Genomic DNA, 9,114 nt, shown 5'->3' on the forward strand with positions numbered 1-9,114 from the left:
CATGATTTTGATATCACGTGGAATTTCCTATCGAAAATTTCATAAATATTATAGTGTTTTTAATTATTTTCCGTTCCATACTTTTGCGACTGAAAATTCCACTTGATATCAACTGATAATCATGGTCTGAATCACCCGTCAAAGTTTTCGTTACGATGTCACTTACACCCTGTAAGTAATTGATTTGGTATGACTTACTTGATTTGGTCTAATAATTAGTACCTACTTCATCTAAGTTGGTCAAGTAGGCCAGTAACAGCGTGTATTAAATAAAAGTTGATTATGAATTTATGTTTAATCAAGTAAAGTGCAGTTGATACGGCGGTGGAATTGACAGGCCAGTTGGGAAATCAACACACGCAAGCGGGACTAATTCCCGCCGTCTAAACCGCCTCTTGTCATCTCGTTACGTGTAAACGGCAGCGAATATTACTCCTATTATGCTCCTATATGTATGTACCTACTATAAGGACGGGAGATTCATGGAGTGACATGAACATTTCATTCGTGACGAAAAGTATTGCAAACATCGGGATGCAAACACCCAGTACTGGTAAAATTCGGGATGTGTACGATGTTTGACATTATGCGTCAAAATTTAAAATAAAACCGACCTTATCTGTGCAGCATTGTTCTATTAGTGAGATGCACTAGATAGTAGTGCACACAATATACCTTGAGACGCGTCGACTGTCAAAAAGAGTTAAACATTATTAAATGCTTTTAAGAGCACTTCGATGCGATTTTCGTTTTATTTATACTTATCACTGATTTTGAGCCGCATTATTATTTCAATCACGAGTCTCGACAACAATTTCTACCAGAAAGTCGCTAATTAGATGAACAATTCCGAATTCCAGTTTTGTCAACGAACAAACGGCGAATTTTCAGAATTAATTATTGTCTTTCATTACAAACTGGTGGATTTAACGTAGTTATCGTTCAAAAAAACTTTTATTTAATATAACTATTAAACTTAGTTACGTAAGTCTGCAAGAAATAAATCCTGGAAACTCGATGAAATACTTACTAAAAAAACTGGTGCCTATCATCTAGATCAATAACTCATGCTCGCAATTTCTAGGTAGATACGTATAGGTACCTAATTATTAGGAACTAGCTAGGGACCAAACTTACGTGATCTGTACTTTTACTTTGTATATTTCTCTTATCTATTCAATTGTGTACAAATAAATAAATAACTAATAAGACGTAGAATAAAACAATTTAATAAAAAAAAATACATTAGATACGAGACAAACAAACGAATATCCAGCTTTTTTATGTCATAGACAAAATATGAAACGTATTTCCACTTCCAGCCGCAATTACTTATTTTTTGAAAGAAAAATACATTTATTTTCGCTCTGAACCGCAACACTCGACACCGTCGCGTCTCTCGTGACAATTTTATTTGAACCTAAGAGCATCAGAAATACGATACCCACTCCAACGCTACAATTTTTGAGCCACTTTATAATCCCTACGTAGATGAAATATAGGCTTAGTTTCAGTAAGAAGTTAAGTACTTACTTTGCTGTTCCCTAAGTTCCTACCTAAATAATGTCTTAATAGGTACTTAATCTTAATTTAGGTATTCGATTTCACAAACATTCCACAAGGCATTAAAACAATAGGTGCCTACTGTGACAGAATACTTACTCATTTTATCTTTCGGAGTGTAATGTCCAGGTGAGAGCCTCCACCGCATCCCAAATGGCTACTTGGCTAAGTACTTATATTATTTGCGGCAAATCTACAATAACTCAAAAAAGGAGTGTAATAAAATGAGTTGTGTTAATAAAAGCTCTATAAGAATGTGACCTTTTACTTAATTGTAGTGTTCCGACAAACTAATGAAAAAAGTGCGTAACTCCCGACCTGAAACTTGTTTCAGCGTTCGTGTAAAAATAGAAGTTTCAGAACAATCGCCCTGTAGTCACGTCAGTTAAAAGCTAAGCGAAACAAAACCCCACAAATTAAAAGCAGCCGAAAAGAAAGTTAACAAAGATTCCTCATCAATTACCCAGGAAGGCAGGGCTACAACTGCGTCTCTGCAGAGTATTGTGCGATGAAATACGACTCTTTGTAACTCGAAATGTTGTTAAAAGTGTGGGGCAATCGAGAAAATATAGTTTTGTATTTCCTAACAGACTTGACTCGCATACTGAATGGGTGAAGTCGGTAAGAAGTTTGCGACCTCACAAAGAGGGTGTTGTTTCAAAACAATGCCAGATTTCGCAATATAAGCTTTATACATTGGCCAATTCTCTTTATTGTTTCGATTTGAGAAAGGTCCGGATCTTTACACTGCTCTATGGATTTGTAAATTGAATTGTTTATTTCATTGTTAATTCTGGGATTCATTGTTAAGCGTCGGCCACGTAGTGTTGCTGTTTGAAGCAAATCCACAATGTCACAATATCAATGCAAGTTCGTTACATGATTTTTAACAGTTTAGAAACATTTTTAAGTACATCTCATTCGTTGTAAGTCTTCCTAGTTTATTGGGACAATGATAATAAATCCATTCCCGTAGAACTACTTTATTTCGGAACAAACTAGGGACCAGAGTATATGTATTCAAATTAAAATAATTGTGATGTGGTATGCTGACCCTCTGCGGGCGCTGCGGTCGCTCTTTGAAGTGCTCACAGAAGGGATAAATGGCTTTGTTAGAGTGTTCCCGGAATAAGCGAAATCTGCATGAATCGGCTACTTTCCTATCGTAAATCTACTTAATGAGTTGCCATGGTATTTTCATTAAATTGGTAGTTTTTTATAGAAAAAGGTTCTTATTTATTGCTAAACGTTGCTAACCGTAACTTATAAACAACATTTTAATAATACATGTTATAGATACCTATCAAAAGTCGACTTCGTAATACCTACCTAATGAGAGCAATTTTTTTAAGAAACATTTCAAATAAATGACATCAATTATTTCACAATACATACATACACATACATAAACTCACGCCCGTAATCCCAAATGGGGTGGGCAGAGCCACAAGTAATCAAAGACAACTTGCAGCCACTGTTGATACGAAGTCCTAAGATGGATATGATGAACCTTATGGTGATAAGGGATCAGCCTATCGCCCATAACATTAGTCCATTATGTCACAATAATTAAATGTATACTATTACCCCAACCATACAAATGTAGGAATGTGAATACCATTAGTCACAGTCAGGTTACGTCATTTTACACTATAATATTTTAACGGGTTTGCTTTATACACCCGTTACAAAAACCTTTTGTAAAACGCCTAAACGGCTTACCGAGTTTTTGCTCTTAGGTCGTATTGCAGCAGTTCATTTTTGCCCGAATCCCAATATGAATAGACAGTTCTTCACCTGCCTGACTATTCCATTACCCTGCCAAAACACTCAGGGCATCATTCCAATAGGATTACCGGTGTCGTGTTTGTGCTATCAATAGCTAACAATTTATACCAGGATTGTCAATTAAATCAGCAGAAAGCGGTTTAATCCGGGTCGGATGGTGGACACAATTATTCATCAGTCGTACAAAGCCGGGTAATCCGGCCATATTGACCGGGTTGATGGCGCGACGCGCTCCGGTGCGTTGTGCACGCGCCCTTATTTGTCATTCAATAACCGTAATGAAAACGAAGGTAACCCGTCGTTAAGACCACTTACATCGACTTGTGTATGCTCGTACATTATTTGATCACCTGCACGTGTGTCGGTCACGGACGTTATAAACGTACGGTTATACAATTATCCTTATTTCATTTTTACCTTTGACTTTAGATCAGATGTTTTTAGGGGTAGATATTATTGTTTTACTAAGCAGGCTATAATTTAAGTGCTTATAAATAAATGAAAGCGTGGGCACGACTCCCTGGAAAGGGGGAAATACGTACCAAACTAAAAATACCGTATCATTAAATCGCACTTGTAAACTCTTCATTAAAGGATCTGCAGAAAAATGTACTCGGCTCGTTTTATCTACAACAATATTTTACATTTATTCTACGTCAATTATTTACTTAGAACTGCGCTGCTCTGGTGTGTAACCAATAAAATGAGAACTAAAGCAACAATGCGACAAAACTGCAACAGAAATAAAAATGTTATGATTCAATTCAATTCCTTAAAGTATCCTGTTACTCCACCTCACACGAGAGATAAATAAAAAAGAACAACAACTACGAGTAGACCGAAGGCTTTCTAGCAAATGGCCTTAAAAATATTTCATTTGTGAAATTGTTTCCAGTCAGGAATAGCGCCAAGTGACAGTTAAACTGATGTGTTCTGCTGTAAAGTGGAAAGGGTACATTTATTAAATGCCAGCCTTGAGTAAAGCGGGCAGAGGAACTCTGCTAAATGATGAGTGAACGAAAATAATCTGCAGGCGGATTGGTCTTATTCTCGCACCCAGACGGCGAAACAGAATGTTCTTTATGGAACTATTTAATGCTCTGCGATGCCGGGAGCGTTCAGGCCAGGAAGTGGGAATTCATATGACCGTTTCTAAAAAACATATGTTTATTCGACAAAATATAAATTAACATTCTTACTTAATTATATTACTTAAGTAATTATTATTTATTATTCATTCCGAAACGGCAACAGCTCAACAAATTTCATAGCCTAGCTGTAGCTAGACTACGACGACGATTTTCAGCTGCATTATAAAAAATCTCCGCTTCTGGCACCGCCTATGTACACGCATTAAACTCAAAACTGGCCGTCACTTACGATTACGACGAATACTTTTAAAAAACTCTTTTACTTCTTCGGTTATCTATAGTTGATTAGATTTTTACCTACTTCGTCGTTTTCTAGCACCCACTGGTACCATCGATTCCTTGAAACTATTTAACGCGAGTTGGACTAATAGAATAGCATTGCAGCAATAACAATTTGCAATAGAAGATCTTTTACCTACACTATGGCCGTATGGAGACTACGTGACCGGACTTGGGCAGACATTCGATTGCCATTGCCACACGGTTGGCTCGCCCGATCATGCCGAATCTATTTCAGATTAAATCTAAATTTCATACCATTTCACATATATCTTGTAACCTTTAGGTACTTTGATCATTATTTAACGTATTACCTCTGGGTTTCTGATGGCATTTAAATCCGGTAAGTACACATATGAGTAGTACTACACTATTACTAAATATTGCAGAAGATAATAGAGTAAGGTATTCGGGCTTGAGATTTCTGAGATCCACTAATTCGTATAGAATTAGTGGCTTGTTAGCTCTCAGAAATCTCAAGCCATTTCAAGCAATTTATTATTTAAGCATTCATGTGATATACTTACCTACTTATTACATAATTATTCAAGACCTACCTACATACAACCCATTTCATTCATTATTCCGTTCCCAAATAATAAACAGGAATTGAGTTCCATGTAATTTAAATTGTTACCTAAGTTGCGGATCACGTAAAAGGTTTTATAATTAACTCGAGAGTGTCTTAAATTAAAAGTGACACCCCCACTCATTCGAGTTTTGAGCACAAAAAAATATTCTCCACAAGTTAATTTTTTCCGACGCCGAAATTAGGCTCGTCTTAAAGAGCCACGGGCGCGAATGCAAATCCGATTTGAGTAATGAAACGAGACTAATTAAAAAGTCCGAAGAGAAATTGTGGAAAACAAGGCTTTCTTCAGACTGCTATTTATTTAAGTCAAGTTTATTGCTTGCCTTATTTTTCTGCCTTGGAACCTTAAATCAGACCATGTTGTGTTGTCACCTTCTATTTATTACTTAAATTGTTCGTGATGGAAGTATTCTAAAAATTTCGTCGCGACGTACCTAACTTTTTAGTATCGGCAGAGGTAAATTGTCAGAAATGCAGCAATTTCTTGAATAGTTACTGTGTAATGAAGTGATAGTATCACATAATCAGTCCACCACACGTAGAAGTTAGAACCATTCACCATGTTAGACCGACATGATATTTTTAGTCGACTTTTAAGTCATTATCATGTCCACCATGACAACGAACTTGGAATAAAGCATTTTTTTGACGTGACTTAATGTAGATTTGCCGCAAATGGCATTAACTACTTAAGTACTTGGCCAAGACCAAATCATAAAAGTATTTTTTGAATAATATTATGTATCTAGAAGTCACATAAGATAACATAACATAAACTGCCTATATACGTCCCACTGCTCACTAGAAGTCACCTTTAAAGTAATTAAATTACCGACATAATATAATGAGCGGAACGTCAAGCCCTCGTCACAGAGGTTCCCTATAAAAATAGAATCTATTTAGATTAACAGCGCTACTGACTAATGGAATTAAATTGGTGCCTATGTTATCTAAGTATACTACAGAAAATAGATATACCTACCTATTAGTTTTTCATTTGCACATTTTCTATATAGGGTCGTCACCATGACACAACCATTAGGTAAATAAAACAAACGTAATTAATTTCATTATCGGACTAGGTATTATTAGTTTTTTATATAATCCTAATTAAAACACACATAATAACGGGTTCTTACCGCGTTTAAAGCAGAGATATGAGACTCCCGATATTTCGACACTGTTGCAAGTGCCATGATCACGGGATGACTGAATCCTACTTGACGAACTTGCGTAGAAACCATTATAATCTCCGAATACTCCAAAACTCTGTTTAGAGGTTACAGTAGAAATCATTTTTAGTTAAGTAAATGTCTAATGTATAAAATTGAATGAGATTTAGTGCAAGCGTAGTAGGTACCTACCTACTGTCCAATCTAATAATGTCTCTGCCAGTTGACTCCACTAATCTATCAGTAAGTAACTAGCATAGAGCAACACGGTCGCCTTCGATCCTTAGGTACCTTAGGTATGTTTTACCTATACTTAATGATTTTCATTTGGTTAACTGTTCTTAACATTTTATGTTTATTTTAAAAGAACGTCTGGGCTCTAATACGTAAGGCCCTGTGCCGAGGTTTTTCTTGTAGCTTCTTTTCCCCGGCTACACAGGTAGTGACAAGCAATAGTTAAGTAAAAAATGACGATTCAAAGTGTAACTATATTACCTACTGAATAAAAATATTTTTGAATTTTAAATATATTGCCTTTATTCATAACTACCATATTATAGATTCCTTAAATCTGACTCTTTAACTTATAAAAATCTGATCTAGTATGTATTCAGAATACATCTTCTTCTATCGTGTGGGGTATGAGGTGGATTACCAACCCCATCAACTCTGGTGTCAGGGTTATTGTTAAGCCGCCATAGGCCCCTGACATGACTCATGTAACGACTACGTACTTACATTAGTAAGTAATAACCGGGACCAACGGCTTAACGCCTTCCGACGCACGGAGTATCTTACTTTTACCAATAAGGTGATCAGCCAATAATATCCTAACCAAACTAGAGATCACAAACTGATTTTTGTGATTTGTCCCCATCGGGATTCGAACCCGGGACCTCCGGATCGTGAGCACAACGCTCAACCACTGGACCACGGAGGCCGTTCAGAATACCGAAAGTCCCGTATGGAAAGATGTCCTAGGAATCCACAAAAAAGCTATTCATCCAAATAGCGCAGACTTACGTTTTTTGTCAACCAGAATGCTCTGATTTAACACTGTCTACAGAGTATTCCGCACAAAAACGAGAACTATCGATAAATTATAACAAATGGGTTCACGTGGTGCCTGTATAGTAACCCTGCGTGTGTTGGGTCGCGTGCCGGCTTTGCCTTTTTAAGCGAACATAACTGTTATATACAGTATATGCCGCTAGGCATAACTCGTTCACTTTGACTTGATCGCTACGGGTTGTGTTGTGTAGGTAGTTGAAATCATAGATTCAGGATGTGGCAATATTTTGCTACTAAGAACATGTTCCAACTCTTACTGAGTTATAATAATCTTTAATATAATCCAGAATATATCTGGCAGAAAGTATTCCCGTACAGCTATCAGACAGTTTAGGCCCTAAGACACTTTGTTTACCGTTTCTTTTAGGATTAAGTTAAGATCGCCAAATCCTTATTTATATACCTATGGAGAAAACGAGATCAGAAGCGTCCAGACTCAACTCTAAAGCATCAAATCAAATCAAATCTAATTCTTTATTTGTGGACACAGGTGTACAAAAAGATGTTACATCAAATTATTTGATATCTGTATTCAGCCTACAAATAGTGTAATACAGTAGTAGTAGTGTGTAGTGTAATAGTGTGTGTATGTGTGTGTGTGTGTGTGTGTAGTGTAATAGTAGTGTGTGTGTAGTAGGCATACAAATAGTGGTTTATTATTTAAATAGTAGTAATAGTAATAATAAGTAGTAGTAATAATAAACTCAAAATGTTATACAATATAGGATTCTAAGTGAATATGTTAATTTTAGGATACCTGTCTATTAATTATGTAAGGTTATTATCTGTTAGATATTCGTAAATGTGCCTTATTAGTCAATAGTACTTACATATAACTCATTCTTAAAATTTTCTAAATTTAAACATGTCATATGCTCAAGCAATTTATTGAATATTTTAGGAGCTAGACCTAAAATACCAGAAGAAAGAATACTAAGTAGATACTTAGGTACCAAATGCAGAGGAGTTGAAGACCTAATCTTCAACTAAAGTAGTGAAGTTATAATGGATATCAGTAGAGCGATAACGAAATGCTGCCCAAATACTTCGATAAGACATCAATAAAAGTAGGTACGCAGAGGTCGCCCTCACGCAAACGTCCTATTTTAATGGAAAATGAAATCAAATTGGTTCGTTTATATTACGTCGCATTTTCTTACAGGCTGCGATATCACGGAAAGCGGGTACCTACTTTGAATAAGTACTGTATTATTGCGTGGGATCGTTCAGTTTTTACCACTAGTTCTAATAAGTTCTAGTTCCTTGTATTTTAAGTACAACCATTGTAATTTTCATTGTAACATTTTTTTTTTTTTTTTGGAAATAAACTTATTATTATTATTATTATTAATAACTTCTAGCATAGTTAGGTGAAGGCATTATTACACTACCCAATCTATCGGGCCCGATGTATAGTCATTTGACCTTAAACTGGACCCTTGAATGGGAGCCTGAAACTGGAATGAAAACTACCTACACTTAGAGTGCCAACCAGCTT

The 9,114-nt window shown here is 36.0% G+C and overlaps 1 protein-coding gene across 8 annotated transcripts in view; it reads left to right on the plus strand.

Annotated features, from left to right (window-relative positions):
* The window catches only part of LOC126371090 (uncharacterized), a 355,308-nt gene that overhangs the window by 323,372 nt on the left and 22,822 nt on the right, over nt 1–9,114 (plus strand). The gene's annotated exons all lie outside the window — the stretch shown is intronic.

The sequence above is a fragment of the Pectinophora gossypiella genome, chromosome 12, assembly GCF_024362695.1.
Source record: "Pectinophora gossypiella chromosome 12, ilPecGoss1.1, whole genome shotgun sequence".
Taxonomy (NCBI): Eukaryota; Metazoa; Arthropoda; class Insecta; order Lepidoptera; family Gelechiidae; genus Pectinophora; species Pectinophora gossypiella.